This window comes from Marmota monax, unplaced genomic scaffold, assembly GCF_021218885.2.
Source record: "Marmota monax isolate L192 unplaced genomic scaffold, Marmota_monax_Labrador192_F-V1.1 WCK01_AAM20220418_F8-fsc00318, whole genome shotgun sequence".
Lineage (NCBI taxonomy): Eukaryota > Metazoa > Chordata > Mammalia > Rodentia > Sciuridae > Marmota > Marmota monax.
This window is the reverse complement of record NW_026692274.1, coordinates 877,998-893,850: the sequence shown is the minus strand read 5'-3', so window position 1 is coordinate 893,850 and position 15,853 is coordinate 877,998. Positions and strand designations below refer to the sequence as shown.

At 40.6% G+C, this 15,853-nt stretch overlaps 2 pseudogenes; both read left to right on the top strand.

The window, feature by feature from the left end:
* Positions 1–15,853, top strand: part of LOC124089781 (atrophin-1-like) — a 281,107-nt pseudogene that overhangs the window by 231,909 nt on the left and 33,345 nt on the right.
* On the top strand, positions 252–2,868 carry LOC124089820 (protein CASC3-like; annotated as a pseudogene).

Below are 15,853 nucleotides of genomic sequence, written 5' to 3'. Positions count from 1 at the left end.
ATCCTTGAAGATAAATTTTTGCTCTCATCAATAATTACTTAAAAAAATCACTGGGTAGTATTTTGTCAAAAATTATAAAAAATATTTTTTTCTGATTACCACTGATAAACTGGTGTATATATCTTTGTCATTATTGTTTCAGATAATAATTTAAAATATAGGCCACTCTAATTTGAAAAAAAAAATTCAAGTAGCCTCTGCAGCAGGCATGGTGCATAAGGAGCTGGCCGGTGCTGGCCATTCTCCATAAGATGGTGGACCAGCGGCGGCAGCGCGCTTAGCAGGACGAAGAATCTGGTGCTTTGGGCTCCAACAGTGGCAGCTCCCTAGTGTCAGGAGGCAGGAGCTGCAGAGGAATACTGGAGGAAGCAGCAGAGACTCTCTGCCTTCCCAGCGCCATGGCCCTGGCGAGGCCCTCCATCTGCAGCTGGTGGAGAGCTGGAGCGCCAAGAGCGCTGAGGAGTCCCAGTGTGAGAGTGAAGATGGCATGGAAGATGATGCTGTTATCTCTGACTGTGAAAGTGCGGAAGACTCAGAAGCTGAAGAAGGGGAATACAGCGAAGAAGAAAACTCCAAAGTGGAACTGAAATCAGAAGGTAATGATGCTGCAAAATCTTTAGCCAAAGAAGAGAAGGGAGAAGAAAAGCCTGACACCAAAGGCTCCGTGATTGGAGAGAGGCAAATTGGGGATGGACAGGAGAGCACAGAGCCTGTGGAGAACAAAGTGGGTAAAAAGGGCCCTAAGCATTTGGATGATGATGAAGATGGGAAGAATCCAGCATACACCCCGGAAAGGACTCTTTTTTGAGCACGATCTTCGAGGACAAACTCAGGAGGAGGATATCAGACCCAAGGGGCGTCAGCAAAAGCTATGGAAGGATGAGGGTGGTTGGGAGCATGACAAGTTCCGCAAAGATGAGCAGGCTCCAAAGTTCCAACAGGAGCTTATTGCTCTTTATGTCTATGATATCCGCTCAGGTCCCGACCCTGATGACATCAAACCCCGAAGAATCCGGAAATCCCGATTTGGGAGTCCTCCCGAAAGAGATCCAAACTGGATTTGTGAGCATACAAACAAGCCCCATCGCCCTCAGGGTCCTGGGGTACCCTACCACCAAGGACATTTATTAACAGGAATGCAAAATGTACTGGCCGCATGTCTGCACCCAGGAATTACTCTCGTTCTGGGGGCTTCAAGGTAGGTCTACTGGTTTTAGGCCTGTGAAGGCTGGCAGGCAGCATGGTGGCCAGTCCAGTGAGACTGTTAAGCATGAGACTAATTACTGATCATGGCACCAGGAGCAGATTTCTGTGAGGGATCCATCCCCAGAAGCAAATGCTCTAGTGCTTGGCAGTCCTGAGAAAGACGAGGCAGTTGCAGAGACACCAGGTGTTGCTCCTGACACTGAACCACCAGCCCCTGACAGGCCTATTGAGAAGAAATCTTATTTCCTGGCAAGAAGAACCTGAACCAAAGCTGGAGATGCAGTCAAAGATGCTGAGGAGGTTCCCCCTCCACCTCAAGGGCTGATCTCAGCACCTCCAGTCTCAGAAACCACCCCTCCTCCGTCTACTAAGACTAGGAAATGGGAAGTTCCAGTAGATTCTGATGGAGGTGGACTAGAGCAAGATGTGGCACAACTAAGTGTAGCAGAACAGAAGTGGAGTCCAGGACAACCCACATTCCTACAACCACGGGAGCTTCGAGGTGTGCTGAACCACATACACATGGGAGCAGGACCTCCACCTCAGTTTAATTGGATGGAAGAAATGGGTGTCCAGGGTGGTTGGGCCAAACACTATTCATCCTAGTGGCAGAGACCTGTGCCAGAGCCTCCTGCCCATCCTGTGCATATCAGTATCATGGAGGGACATTACAGTGGGAAGCCGTTCTCACACATGATTGGGTACCTCCCTGACTGGGTGTGAGGCGATCTGGCCAGCTGTGTTAGAGCTTATCCCCACCATTTTTAGGTGTGAGAGCCTATCTGAGTGGGGGTGTGACTGACCATTGACCCTGAGACCAATCACTGACCCTGACCTTGGAATGCTGTCCCCCTCGACCTTCATTGGATGGAATTTTCCCTTAAAGTTTTTTGTTCCCCAATAAAAGCCCACTCTCTGGCGTGTTTTTCCTCTCTCCTGCTGGTCTCTTGTGTAAAACTCGCTACCACATCAGGTGGCTGGAGGCAGGAGCCAGGAAGGGCCATCTCTGAGCTGGGCAAGAAAAAGGAATTGAGTTTGTGTCCTTATTTTGATCTCACTAGTTAACTTCTATGTTTAGGATCTCTGGTATGAAGCTATCATGCTCGTCACTCAGCAGACATTAATATGATCCACTGCAGTTCCAGAGACCAATCTATACCCATGGTGACAGTCCTGCCCCACTGCCCCCACAGGGCATGATTATACAGCCAGGAATTCATCGTCCCCACCCAGGTTTACATCCCCACCAGACACCAGCAGCTCTGCCCAATCCAGGCCTCTATCCACCACTAGTGTCCATGTCTCCAGCAGTTGCTTGTTCCTACTTACTTTTCTGCTCTAGGAGTCATGAACTTTGGTAATCTCAGGTACCCTTATGCTCCAGGAGCACTGCCTCCCCCACCACCTCTTCTTCTATATCCTAATACACAGGCTCCATCACAGGTATATGGAGGAATGACCTGCTATAACCCTGCCTAGCAACAGGTGCTGCCAAAGCCCTCCACACCCTGGAGGACTCCCCAGCCAGTCACCATCAAGCCCCCTCCACCTGAGGTTTTAAGCAGGGGTTCCAGTTAACATGACTTTATGAATATTTGAACTCTAACATCATAGAGAAAACAGGGGAGATGAGATCTCAGGAGGGAAAAGAAATTCAACTGGCTATCTACCAACCTGGGGGCTTCAAAGGTATAGGATGGCACTACCAGCAAGCACCTGAAGGAGGGGGAGCCCTCTTCCTCTGAGGACAGGCTCTGCTGACAGATGACCTCTTCGCACCTCCACTCTTCACTTGAGCTGTCTGTGCTCAGGGGAGCAGAGACCCAGATAATCCATGCTTCTGAGGATAGATTCAGAAGTCCAAGTCTTGCTCTTCTTCATTTTTTTCCTGGGAAATTTAAGTGTCTGTTTGTTTGTTTTGTTTCCTAAAATGTTTGATTTAAAGACCGGCTTGCTATTATTTCTGCCTTTAAATGAAACAAGTTCATTCTTCTGGTTTGCTAGCCCCTCTGGGTTCCCTTTTGACTCTCCCCTGCATCCCAGATAATTGAGAATGCATCAACCAAATGTAAAAAGGGCTGGCCTTTCACTTTTGGTGGGCCTTGGTTATTCTTTTGTATACTTGAATTCTAACTCCTCTAACCCTGTGGAAACAAACCTGTCTACACACAGTGCCCCTTTGTGGAGAAAAGCTCAGAGTGGGTGTGTAGGAGCCCTTTTTTGATTTAGGCTTTACAAGTCTGAGCTTCCCACAGTACCTGTGCTCTGGTGATCCTCAGTCCTCTACTGAGAGCAGAGTCTCTACTGTGGGGAGAAATGGCAAACCAGATACTTTTTCGAGGAAAGAGGGTTGAGTGAGATCCGTTCCACCTTAGGGGAATGTATTCACACAGTCCTCAGGACTCAGACTTTGAGGTTAATGGAATTAGAGGACCCTGCTTTTCTTCTTTCCATTCCCCACCCCACTCCCTTCTCAGTTGCTATGGACCAATGCATCTCTCTAGAGGCAAATACAACAAGCAGTCTACCTTGTCCTTTGCAGTTGCTCTTTTCCATAATTTTCCTGCTACAAGTGTTTTAGGTGTTACTTCCCCCAGTTGTCCTGTTCTTGCAAACAGAAGATATGGCACCTGGGCTTGAGGCCTAAGGAAGCCAGTAAGTCACCTGAGCAAGGGCTCTCCCTTCTGTCCTCCCTGTCCGTGGCACCAACCTGCTGCCTCTGTGGGATAGCTTCCTATTATTGCAGCACTGTGTCTGCCAGGGGAAACTTGGCCACTATCCCTGGACTTCTACAGAACCTGAGAGAGAAGGTTCCCCTAGTAATGTCACTGTCTGTTCTTACTCCTTCCCTCCAGCAGCTGGCCTATCTACTGAGTCACAGTGTGGGATTAGGAAGGAGGAGAGACAATTAAGTGTATCCCCCAAGGACGAAATAACTAAGAAGTTCTTCCAGGGGTAGCCAGCAGTTGTGCCTTTTGTAGGCTTCCCTTTGCCTTAAACCTGAAGATGTCTCCTCAAGCCTGTGGGCAGTATGTCCAGATTCCTAGACCTTAAGACACTGTGACAGTTGTCTATCTGTCCACTGTGTTTAGTTGCAAGGATTTCTCCATGTGTGTTGTTGCTGTTTTTTTTTTTTTTTTTCTGTTGTTGTTGTTACTGTTTTAAAGGGTGCACATTTGTGATCAATATTATGTCTTGGAGATAATAAAATTTACACTGTAAAAAATCAAGCTGAGTGGGGTGGTGCATGCCTATGATCCCAGCCACCCTGGGAGTTATGGTAGGAGTAATGCACATCTCAGAAACTTACTGAGACCCCATCTCAAAACAAAAAAGGCTGGGATGTAGCTCACTGCTAGAGACACCTTGGGTTCAATGGTTTACTTGCCAGTATGTGAATGTTTGTGTGTAGATGTGTGTTTGTATTCTTGGACATACATGTGTGCAAGCAGGTGTTTTTGAACAAATGTGTATAAATGTTATGACTGGTGAGTATTTAGGGGTGTAGTTAGATACATATGTGTGTTTATGTCTATATGTGTAGATTAATAGGCATATTTGGTTTATGTTTACATGTATATTTATACATGCATGTGTATGTCTGTAAGTGAGGTGTTTTATGTGCACAGTATAGTGTATTGTGATTCTTTTCATTCTGCAGCATGTATAATCAAAACTCTCTAATGTGAGGAAGGTTATAGCTATCAGAAGATCCAAGAGTTCCTGTTTCTTACATTTTAGACCATTACCATCTCAATTTTTCTATTGTAAAATACAACATCAAATTGCAAAATAAATGATCTGTCTTTTTCATTTAATTAACAATATTCTATTTGTTGATACAAATAGACATCTTTTTTTCTTCCTTTTTTTCCATTAGGCAAGTGACTTCAGAAAGGTAAGTTTTCAGTCTAAAAACAATACTGTTTTCAATAACATTAGTTATCAGGTTTGAAAAATATGATTTTTAATACATATAAGCCTTGTTACTATTCTGATATGTTTTCTTTTGTTGTTTGTGGTAGTAGTGGTATTCATGATGTTAAGTGACATAATGACTGGAGATAATTTTTTAATTATCTGAAAAAAGAATTAAGGAAAAATTATTTGTGCATAGGCTCGTGAGCTTAGAAAATGTCTTTAGGTGTGTAATGTCTTCCCTTTAGTGTAAAAGAAAATAATTAGATTTCTAACTACAAGCCTAATTACTTTGAATGGATAAAACATTCTAACACATGTTTATAAGCCTGGTAATATTTGATTGCATCATTTTCATGTGTTCTGTCCATCACTTCCTTCTCAAATGCATATTTTGAATTAGAAAGAAGACTGAGATGAGGGGCACATGCAGAATTTTGTGAATACCATATATGGAGGGCGGGCATGAGAGGCAGGATTTTCTTTTTTCTGACCCACATTTACTACATCCCTTAATAGAAGGTTGGCAGATTATAGAAAAAAAATTTGAAATGCCACTGGTTAGTTAATTTTATAATATTTCTTGTAGAAGTATTGGTTTTATTTTCTACTTCATGATTTCTGCTCTATTCTGTCCCGTTCCTCATTACCTTTCAATTCACATTTTCTAATATATGCTGCTTTATTCTTTGACCATTGGTAACCTTTATTTGTGTTTTCTGATTTTCAATATTATTTGACTTTATTCAAAATAATTTTTAACTTAAGACCTCTCCTTCCATTGGTTACTTAGAAATGTAACTGCATTTCCATAATTTTGAGGTTGTCCAGACAAATTTTTGTTGATTTCATCATGATTCAAAAATATACTTTGCCTGGTTTCTATTCTTAAAATTCTGTTATTGTTTGTTTAATTGCCCAGAATAATTGTGCCTTCTTGATGAATGTTTGATGTTTATTTCAAAATAATATGTTCTCCTGTTGTGTATAGTTACTTAAGTATATATCATCAAATTTTTATGGTGTCATTTAAATAATTCACATCCTTGTTGATTTTTTCTGTTTAATTGCTTTATCATTGTTAATGTGGCATATTTACATCTCCTTTTGCTCTTTTCCTTTCTGATTTTCAGCTTTTAGTTGCTACATTTTTTTTTTTTTGGTATTGGGGATTAAACTCAGGGGCACTCAACCACTGAGCAACTTCCCCAGTCTTATTTTTTTATTATTTTATTTAGAGACAGAGACTTGCTCAGTTTCTTAGCATCTTATTGTTTCAATTGTTTCAGAGGCTGGCTTTGAACTTGCCAGACTCCCATCTAAACCTTGCAAGCCACTGGGATTTCAGGTGTGTGCCAATGCACCTAATCATTTTAAAAGATTTTGTTGGGTGCATATGCATTTATGTCTTCTTGTAGGACTAACTCCTTTACTATTATGAAAGGTGAGTCACCATGATTTTAAAAGGTCACAGTAAACTATTGTTTTGAAAATGATAAATTAACAAAACAATTATTATAAAAGTTTCTGGGATGCAGCAAGAAAGTGCCTAAAGAGAAAAGCATAGCATTAAAGATGGATGTTCATAAACAATGATGGCACATCAGGAGGTTGAGTTTCCTCCTTAGAATCTAGAAAAAGAAGATGGAATTCAATACAAAGCAAACTGAAGAGAGAGAAAAATAATAATCAGGAATGAAATCAAAACCTGAAAAAATACAAATAATCAATGTAATTAGAAGATTACTTTTTGGAAAAAATCAATAAAATTGATGTATCTTTAGCCAGACTGAAGAAGAGAAAGAGTACACATTACCAATAGCAGAATTAAAAGAGTAACTATCAATAAATATTTCATCATTATTAAGTGTATAATAAACTAGTACTAAAAGACCCATACACACAAATTGAAGAGATGATATGAAAAAAAAGCAAAATAATTTCTTGGGACCGACATACTAATAGAATTCTTAAATATACATATATATTTTTTAAAAATATATTTTATTAATTAAGAAATTGAATTTGTTGCCAGACATACTGGCACAATTCTTTTGTTTCAGCTATGCAGGAGGCTGAGGCAGAGGCTCAGGAGTTCAAGACCAGTGCAGACAACACAGAAAAACATTGAAAAGAATGGAATTGTGAATCCAAAGTCACCCATTGTTGAACTGAAAAATTTTTCTGAAATTTTAACATTCATTTTTGATAAATAGTCTCAGCAAATTAGGAATAAAATAGAATTTCCTTTCCCTAATATTTCATTTGTGTTTTTGTTTTTGCAAAGATGGGGATTAAACCTAGGGCCTCATGTAGGCAAGGCAAGTTCTTTACCACTGATTTACATTCCCAGACCTAAGATATTCATAATGTCTACATCCATAATTGTGATGTTTTTCCATTACCATATATAGAATGATTTATTTTTCTGACAGGAAAAATGACACCCCATCCAATATTATACTGAAAATTTTCTAGTGTAATAAGACAGGACTAATAAATAGAAAGCATTTATACATATTACAATTATGAAAAAATTGTATTTGCTGAACAATGAATATGTAGAAAATCCAAAAGACACTCAAAATATGTAACAATTTGTGAGATTAATGCTGAATATCTCAAAAGAAGATATACAAATATAAAGTAAAGATAAAAACATTGTGGGTAACTTAATTATTATTAAGAAAATAAAAGAATCTTAATAGAACATGAGGATACCTTTATTAAAATGAAAAAAATACATAAAAATATCCAATGCTGGTGAGGATTAGATCAACAAGGATTCTCCTTCAGCTGACTTGAAAAAGCACCAATTGCCAAAGCTGAAAAAATCTGAGAGGCCAAATATATAATGTGATAGTCTACACAATCTAACATGAAATATTAATATGAGATCATACTAATATATATTGTTGAATAAGAAGAAGCAAATCTTTCCCATGGAAGAATTTCAAATAACTTATAGGAAAAGTGAACAAAATCGAAAATTACCTTCAGAATATGATAGTAATAGTTGCTCCTGGTGAAATCCACTGATAGATCTTTATTAATGCATATTTGCAAAGTTTCAAAGTATTGCTAACCGTTTACTATAGTGCTGTTAAAGTATATCCACAAATTCACTGCTATTCTACTTCCAGGAGGTGGGTTTAATTGGCCTCCTCTAAAATGCCAGCATGTCTGCACAGCTCAATTTTAATATACACAACATGGAAGGAGAAAAGTAATACTTTGTAGGAGTTAAACCTAGCAGCCATGCCCCTGAGTGTTGCTAGCCATCTATGGGATGCGAGTGGGCCCACCACACATTAAAAACTACTGAATAGGAGAACCTGGTGTCTGGGAATCACCTGTAGACATTTCCTCTAGTTGACTACCCTGACTGATTGTAGACCCTATTTAATCTCTGCCAAGGTCCCACACAGCACTGGAGATAACATGAGTTACTGGAACTACACAGCCCCTCTGAAATGGGGGAAGATCTGCCAAGATGTCGATCAACCTGACTGCAAGACTTCATAAAGCAAAACTATGCCCTTTAATTCTTATCCCTGCCTTTACTGTAGCCCTTTAATAAACCATTGGAGCATCTTCTTTTGTCTAGCTCCAGCACCCATGTGGACTAAATCTATTAGGGGCTCCACTTTTAAAAATATATTTCTGGGTCTTGGTCTTTTGTTCTTCACTAATTATTCTAGACTTTAATTTTTCTTGTGGCTTACACCCTCCTTGGCAGGAAGAACCCCCCAGGAGATGCTGACCATCACCCCATACTTGACCAAGTAGTTGTGGTTAATTTCTTCAGTGATACCTCTTCTTCCCCATATGTTGTGATAAAAAGATCTCCTCACCTCTATACTCTTCTTCGCCCAAATTCTACATACAGCACTCTACAGTTAACTCATGGGTACTCATCAAAAGTTCAAGGTCATGAAAAACAAGGCGCAGCTGAAAGGCTGCCATAAATTATTGGAGATGAAAGTGTCATAATGACTACTGCAAAACAATGCCCCTCCTTTGCTGCTGTGGATAATGAAACTGAAACGAACCGGGAATGTAAAAAAAGTAAAATCCAAGTTAATTGTATAGTTACTAGAATTATACCAAGGATATACTTTCTCTAGGATTCTTCCTTAAATTAAAAAGATTTCAAAATAATTTCTAAAAATTGAATAAAGCAGGAAGGAGAATGAAGATCTAAAAATAGGGAGAGTGGAGTATATCTCTCTTTGCTTCCTAATCAGATGTGAGCCATTTCCCTTTGTTACACTCTTCTGCCATGATTTTCTGCTTCTCCTAGAGCTCTGAAGAATGGAGCAGGTTTCTATGGACTAAGACTTCTGAAATCATAAGGCCTCATTGAAAAACCTAACCAAAAAAATTACTCATCATTTTCATAGAGTACTTACTGAGGAAGAATGTGAACACTGCAAATATCCTTAGGATGATTGACAGGGATAATGTGACCCTGATGCAATGAAAATAAACATGATAGATTTCTGCTCCAGAGAGCACAAATTGTCATTTTCTAAAATTTACAAATTTCCAGTTTTTCCCCCCACCCTTTTTTGTATTGAGGCATCAATGAAGACAGTATCATAGTCCCATGAAATATATAATTTGATGGTCATGTCTGAGAACAAGTTTCAATATTTCCAAACATTCGCTGAATGACATCTGGTTCACCTTGTCAAGTGTATCTGACCAACCTTCTACTAGAAATAACACTGTGTGAAACACCAATATCCCTATTGCATAAGGGTAAGGAAGGTAATATCCAGTGGATTGACTGGGGTAGGCTTTATTTCACCACATTGTCTGTATCTAGTGATGTGTCCAAGAAATTGCTTTTGAAATCAAAAGTGAAATACTTCTGTTTCTCAACTTGTCATACTTAAGTGACAAGTACTAACAACTTCAGATGCTGCCTTGGGTCAAACTGCAATATTGCTTGAATAATTTCTCTCAACCTTTGAAGTAATGTAGTGGAAGAAAATTTTTCTTATATTACCAAGCTTAAACTGGCATGCCATGGTATCCAGGACTCAATACTGATCTGATTTTAATTTTGTCCAATATTTTAACACTCCTGCCTTCTCGTCAAGCCACTATATTAGACATGAGTGGGCTTCTCTTTACCTAGAATTGCTTACATGTTCTAAAGTAAAATCTTCCAGTGATATTCCATATGTATAATTGCATATATATATATATATATATATATATATATATATATATATATACATATCTATGATAGAGTTTGTCATAAGTTAGGCAACAGATTAACAACAGTAACTAATAATTATATAGAATCTATATACTAAAATAAAGTTGTTGAAAACATATTTTTAAAATTTTCCATTTAATATTTTTACATCATTATTGGCCTTGGGGAATGGGAAACAAGTAAAGTGAAACCGCTCAGCACCACTTCGGGGCCCTTCTGGATTGTGAAAACAATTTCCACAGAAGACTCAAGGAGAACAGCTTACCAACCCCTGGGTTGCCCACACTCTGCTATGGTTTGGGACTGGTCACGATGTACCATTTCACAGCCTAGGGTCACAGTGTTTAGTATAACTTGAGGGCATTATATTATTGAAACTTTAGGATTTGTAGTTTAATGTCTTGGTTCTGAAAAGTTTCATGTTTGATAGCATGGCTTGTTTCATTTTTAAAAAGACATTATATAATTCATAAAATGCTGCACCTGCACAATCCTTTGTGCAGATGACGATGAATGACAACAAGTCAGTTGTATGTCTACTGGATCATCTTGCCCCCAAGTGCTTTTTCTGAGCACCCACTTCATCATTTTTCCAATGTAAAAATTCAGCAATTTTGAGTCCAAGACCTATCCCCCAAAAAACAAAAAATGCTGTCCTATATGCCATCTTGATGGTTGATTACTAAATTTATACAAATAAAACCTTTATTTATCCTATCAGGAATTTGGATATAGATCAGTGGCAGGACATTTGCCTAATATGAGCAGGTCTCATCTGACTGTAAATTCTGGTGCACTTCTCCAAGAAAGACAATCAGGCCAGTGACAGGGACACCCTCCGGAGTCCCCATCAGAGACTTCCACAGAGCCACCAACAAGACCAGCAATAAGACTTCCAAAGCCCTCATGCGGAGACCTCCGGAGACCTACAAGTCCTCCATATACTCTCTCATTTGTGCTGATTTGCATTCCCAGCACCACCAAAACCTTTTGTTATGTGTTATGAGATGTTGGCAAAAGTTTACTCATTTTTGAAGTTTGTGATTCACTAAATTGTGGGTCAGTACTCAAGCTAATGAAAAATTACAAAAGGATTTACAGATCCTTAGGAAATGATTTTACAGATTTGTATGTGGAAACTAACCCTTTTTCAGAATAAAAATGACCTTCAAATACAGAAATATGTGGGCATTCCAAGGAGGTAGATTCAGCAAAAATCTCCTTCCTGTGTTTCCACTTTGGTAAGAGCTTTCATATTCACTGCAAAAGACCTGTTCTTGTGTGGCTGCACAGCCTTTGAAAATGGATATGAGTTCTTTATGGGAGGTCCGTCTTCTCAGTTTGTTGTCTCTGACTGAGGTTTCTCTCCAAGTGTCTTTGAAAAATTGTTCTTGATGTGGATTTCTGTTGGAAATCTCTGTGAGGATCTCATTATGGGGCCTATGAATATCTCTTAGTTGGAGGGCTTTGGGGGGCTTCTTTTGGGGTTTTTGTGATGGTTTCAGTGGGAGTATCTATGGAGGTCTCTGTGGAAATCTCTGAAGATCTTGTGGGGTCTCTGGGTGTATCAGTGTGGGTCTCTGTAGAGATCTTCAGGGGGTCTTTGTGGGATCTACCACTCACTGATCTTACTGCCCTTTATAGAGGATCAGCATCAGAAGTCATAGGGATTTGCTCTTTGCTGTTTCAGGCTGGTTTAACAACATTGCCATCTGTAACACTCATCCTTTCATGAGACACAGGACCTGGTTCAGCAGAGTTCTTTGGAAACCATACTCCAACTTACCTCCTGGTCCCACTTGCAGGATCCTGACAGATGTGGGGACAGGACCTATGAGTGTATTCTGTTCCTTGCTGGCACTTCCTGGCACAGGAATCTCCACCATGAAAAAAATAAGACAACTAGGTTGGTGCCCATTGCCCACCCCACATAGGAATGTGGAATAGTATAGAATGACCCAGAGGAATGGTCACTCCTCTCACTGTTTTACAACCATCCTGATTTTCTGTGTGGATGACCCCTGAAAGTGAAACCTCTACTGGAAGAAGAGTGAAGCCCAGGAGAGACCAATATTTATCTCCTTCCAATATACTCAGCTCCCATATTTTGGACAGGTTACTTTCCTTTGTGTGTACAAATTCTGCTGTCATCTCTTCACCATTTTTTCTCTGCACAAGCAAATTCTACAAGCATGGAGAGAACTTTTTGAAACACTATGCCATGCTCTTGACCCTTTTAGTTATCCACCTTGTCCATGGAAGCAGTGCTAAGGCCATGTGTATGTGTCAAGGTCCCCAGACTGAGTCACAGCCAGAGTTCCCTAGTCCTAGGTACTCCACAAAATGTCAGGTCATCTTTTCTGGAATTTAAGAGGCAAAGATGTGCAGAAGCAGACATACTAAATTTACTCTTAGGAAATTAACCTTCCTTGCTTGAAGGGTTTGCTTTCTTTCTAGTATATGTTAGAAATAAAGGGCTTTCTCCAGGCTTGTAGTCTGGAAACCACAGCAGACTGGCCCTCAAATTGGTCCAGGCTGAACCAGTGAACAGCTCAGCCAATCTGGTCTCCTCAGGCTGGCCTGGTAGCTAGCATGTAAAGGCACTGGCTTCTTCTCCATGGCACTCTATATGGCATCCAGTTCCACTCTTCCTCCTCTCTTGGCTCTAAACATCAATTATTCTACACATTCCACTTTAGATCTACCATGAACTACTATCAGATGGTTAATGTATGCACAGTCCCTTCTAGAGGAGAAGACAGGTGACCATGAACATGGGCTATGCAGCACTCAACAGTACTCTGTGGCCCCACCTATAGGCAGAGCTGCAAGTTTTATCTTGGATGTTGCTCTAGAAAATGTTGGAAGCAGATATGGAGATGAGTGACACTATCATGTCATTAAGGCTGAGCTAAGAAGAGTTCACAGGTCCCATCTACATTTCAATCACTATCAGGGAGAAAAAGGGCTTCCCCATAAAACAAACTTCTTTTCCCACTAGAAATCTGAGGAGCAAAGTTTTCCAAACTTTAAGTCCTACACACTAATTTCCCCCCAACTTTCCCATGCCTATTTTGTAATATGTGAAGCTACTAGACCGTGTACTATGTGAAGCTACTAGATTCTGTCACTTTTATACACTCATCCACAAAGCTGTATAAAGTTCCAGAGAGAGGGAATGCAAGAGAAACACTGATGGAGTCAGACTATGGAGTGGGTTCTTCAAAGGATTGCCTCCCTCCTTAGAAGACTCAAGGCATTCTATTGTTTGTTTCTCTAATGACAGAATGAGGAATCCTTCAGGTACAATGAGAATTCAATATGAGGGTGGGTCCTCTGTATGTTATCTCTGTTCCAGAAGCCACTCTGAAGAAAAGCAGATAACTGACACCCTTCCTACCCCACAGGACACAGACAAAATCAATATATCTGATGAGAAAAGAAAGAAATTTATTGGGAAGCAATTGAAATCCCAAAAGGAGCCTAGAGGGAAGGACTCCACCTGTGCCTCACATGAGACCTCATAATATCTGTTTCTAGCTTCAGGTGAGTTCCAGGGTCTAGGAAGAAAAGCTGCTGAACAGTGTTTACATAGGATTTCTGGTATTTGGAGGAGGCTAGATAGATGGGTTTTGTGTGCATGCTGGACTTTGGAGAAGTATAGTTGCCAGCAAGCCAGGATCCACACACACACAAAAGTATCATGCCCTGCTTGATCTGCACTAACTTTCTGCCCATATGGTCTTCAATAATTTTTTAATTTTTTTTTTTGGTCTGAGCCTGTACATAAGTCACTTTCTGAAATATCCTTCCTGTTCCTCCTCAAGTATCTTTCTGAAACCTCCTTGTTGTCATTCTGAACCTTCCCTTAGGTGCTTCCTGAGCTACAGTATAGATCTATTGGCTGCTTCTGCACTTCTGGTTCTAGACCCTTGTTTGTGAAATCTAGTTTGAATGTTACAGAGCCCATTATAGTCTTTCAATGTGCTTAGTCTCCATCTTCTTCAGATCATTACCTGCAAGTGATGACTGGCTGGGCTGCTCCATCTTCTGCAGATCATTACCAGCAAATGCTGACTGGGTGGAATGTGAGGGGCCCAGCTTGTCATTTTTATGGCACTGACTCTCCCCTGGAAATTGATCCTGAGGCTGCATCTGTTCCTGAGAATGCTAGAAATCTATAAGGAGGGCCTAGGTGTTGTTTATCACTGATTAACTTCCCTTGAATATGTTGATTGATTCTCTTCCCTAGCTCCTGGCTGGCAGAATCCCCAGCAACAATGGAGATAGAGTTGAAAATTTGGGAGGTCCAGCTTCCCTGGGGAAGGTTTAGAGCTGGCTGCTTAATGACTTCCAGAGTCTTTTGGGTCTCAGAGAATAAGACCTTCTTCCATTTCCTTTGGTTCTGCAAGGGACATTCTGAATGTTGATCTTCAGTTGGGATGAAAGGCTGTGCCTCCTTTTCAGATTTAGTGCTAGTGGTTGTGCCAGACTTAATCTGTGATGAAGAAGGTGGTAGGTTTGGAAAAGTGTATGAAGTGCTAGACAGGGTTTGACCCTGAGACACAGATGGAAATAAGTTTTGTAAGAAATATTTGGATTGTGCCGCCTCCTGGACCAAGGGCTCCTCCTGGGAAAGCTGTGTAGTTTCTTCATCCTGATATTGAACTGAGAGAGATTTTGAGACTTTGTTAAATGCTAACTGTTTACACTGTGCAGTAGAGGACCACTTAGAGACCCAAGCAGTAGCCACCAGGGACTCACTGTGCAGAGAGGGCAGGCCCCAGAAGAGCTGGCTGCATTTTTTCTGTAAAGCCCCTCCCAAGACTTTGTTGTAAAAGAAATTCTGAGAATCGTGAAGCTGCTCTGGTTTTTTTGTGTTCCAGAAGATTTGGGCAGTTGTGTCTCTCTTGCTACCCAGTGACTCTAACATGTTTCCCAGAGAATACACAGTGTAACCTGGACTCATTTGTTTGAAAGAGGACTCAGTTTTACAATTTTTTCCATGCTTTTAGTTCTACTCTTTTGGTAATCAGCATTTCCAGCAGTGTCTGTACATCAGAGTTCATAATAGAGGGGCCTCCAGATTCTACCTGCCAACGTGTGGGGTCTATCCAGAGTGAGGGGTCTGATGGATGGTGGCAAAGATGTTATTGCTTGGATTTTTCATGTACCCAGGTAGACGAATATAAGAGCTTATCAGTTGCCCACCACGAGGAGAGGAATGAAATTGAATAGCTTATGCAGTATAGGCCAGACATGGCAGTGATCAGGGATGTCCAGTATGGGTGACCTGAAAGGGAGATCTGTGGAACAATATCCAGTGAGATTCTATTCAAGTCACATTTGTCTTCATGTTCTTCTGATAAGGATGAGGCCAGAGGCAGGGTGTGTTTGGTCAGAGGAGTTAGAGAAGTTAATGGAGGTAAGATGGTAGAAGGATCTTCCAAATGTTGACTAGGTGGGTCTTGAACTCCAGTAGGTTCTTGCATGAACCCC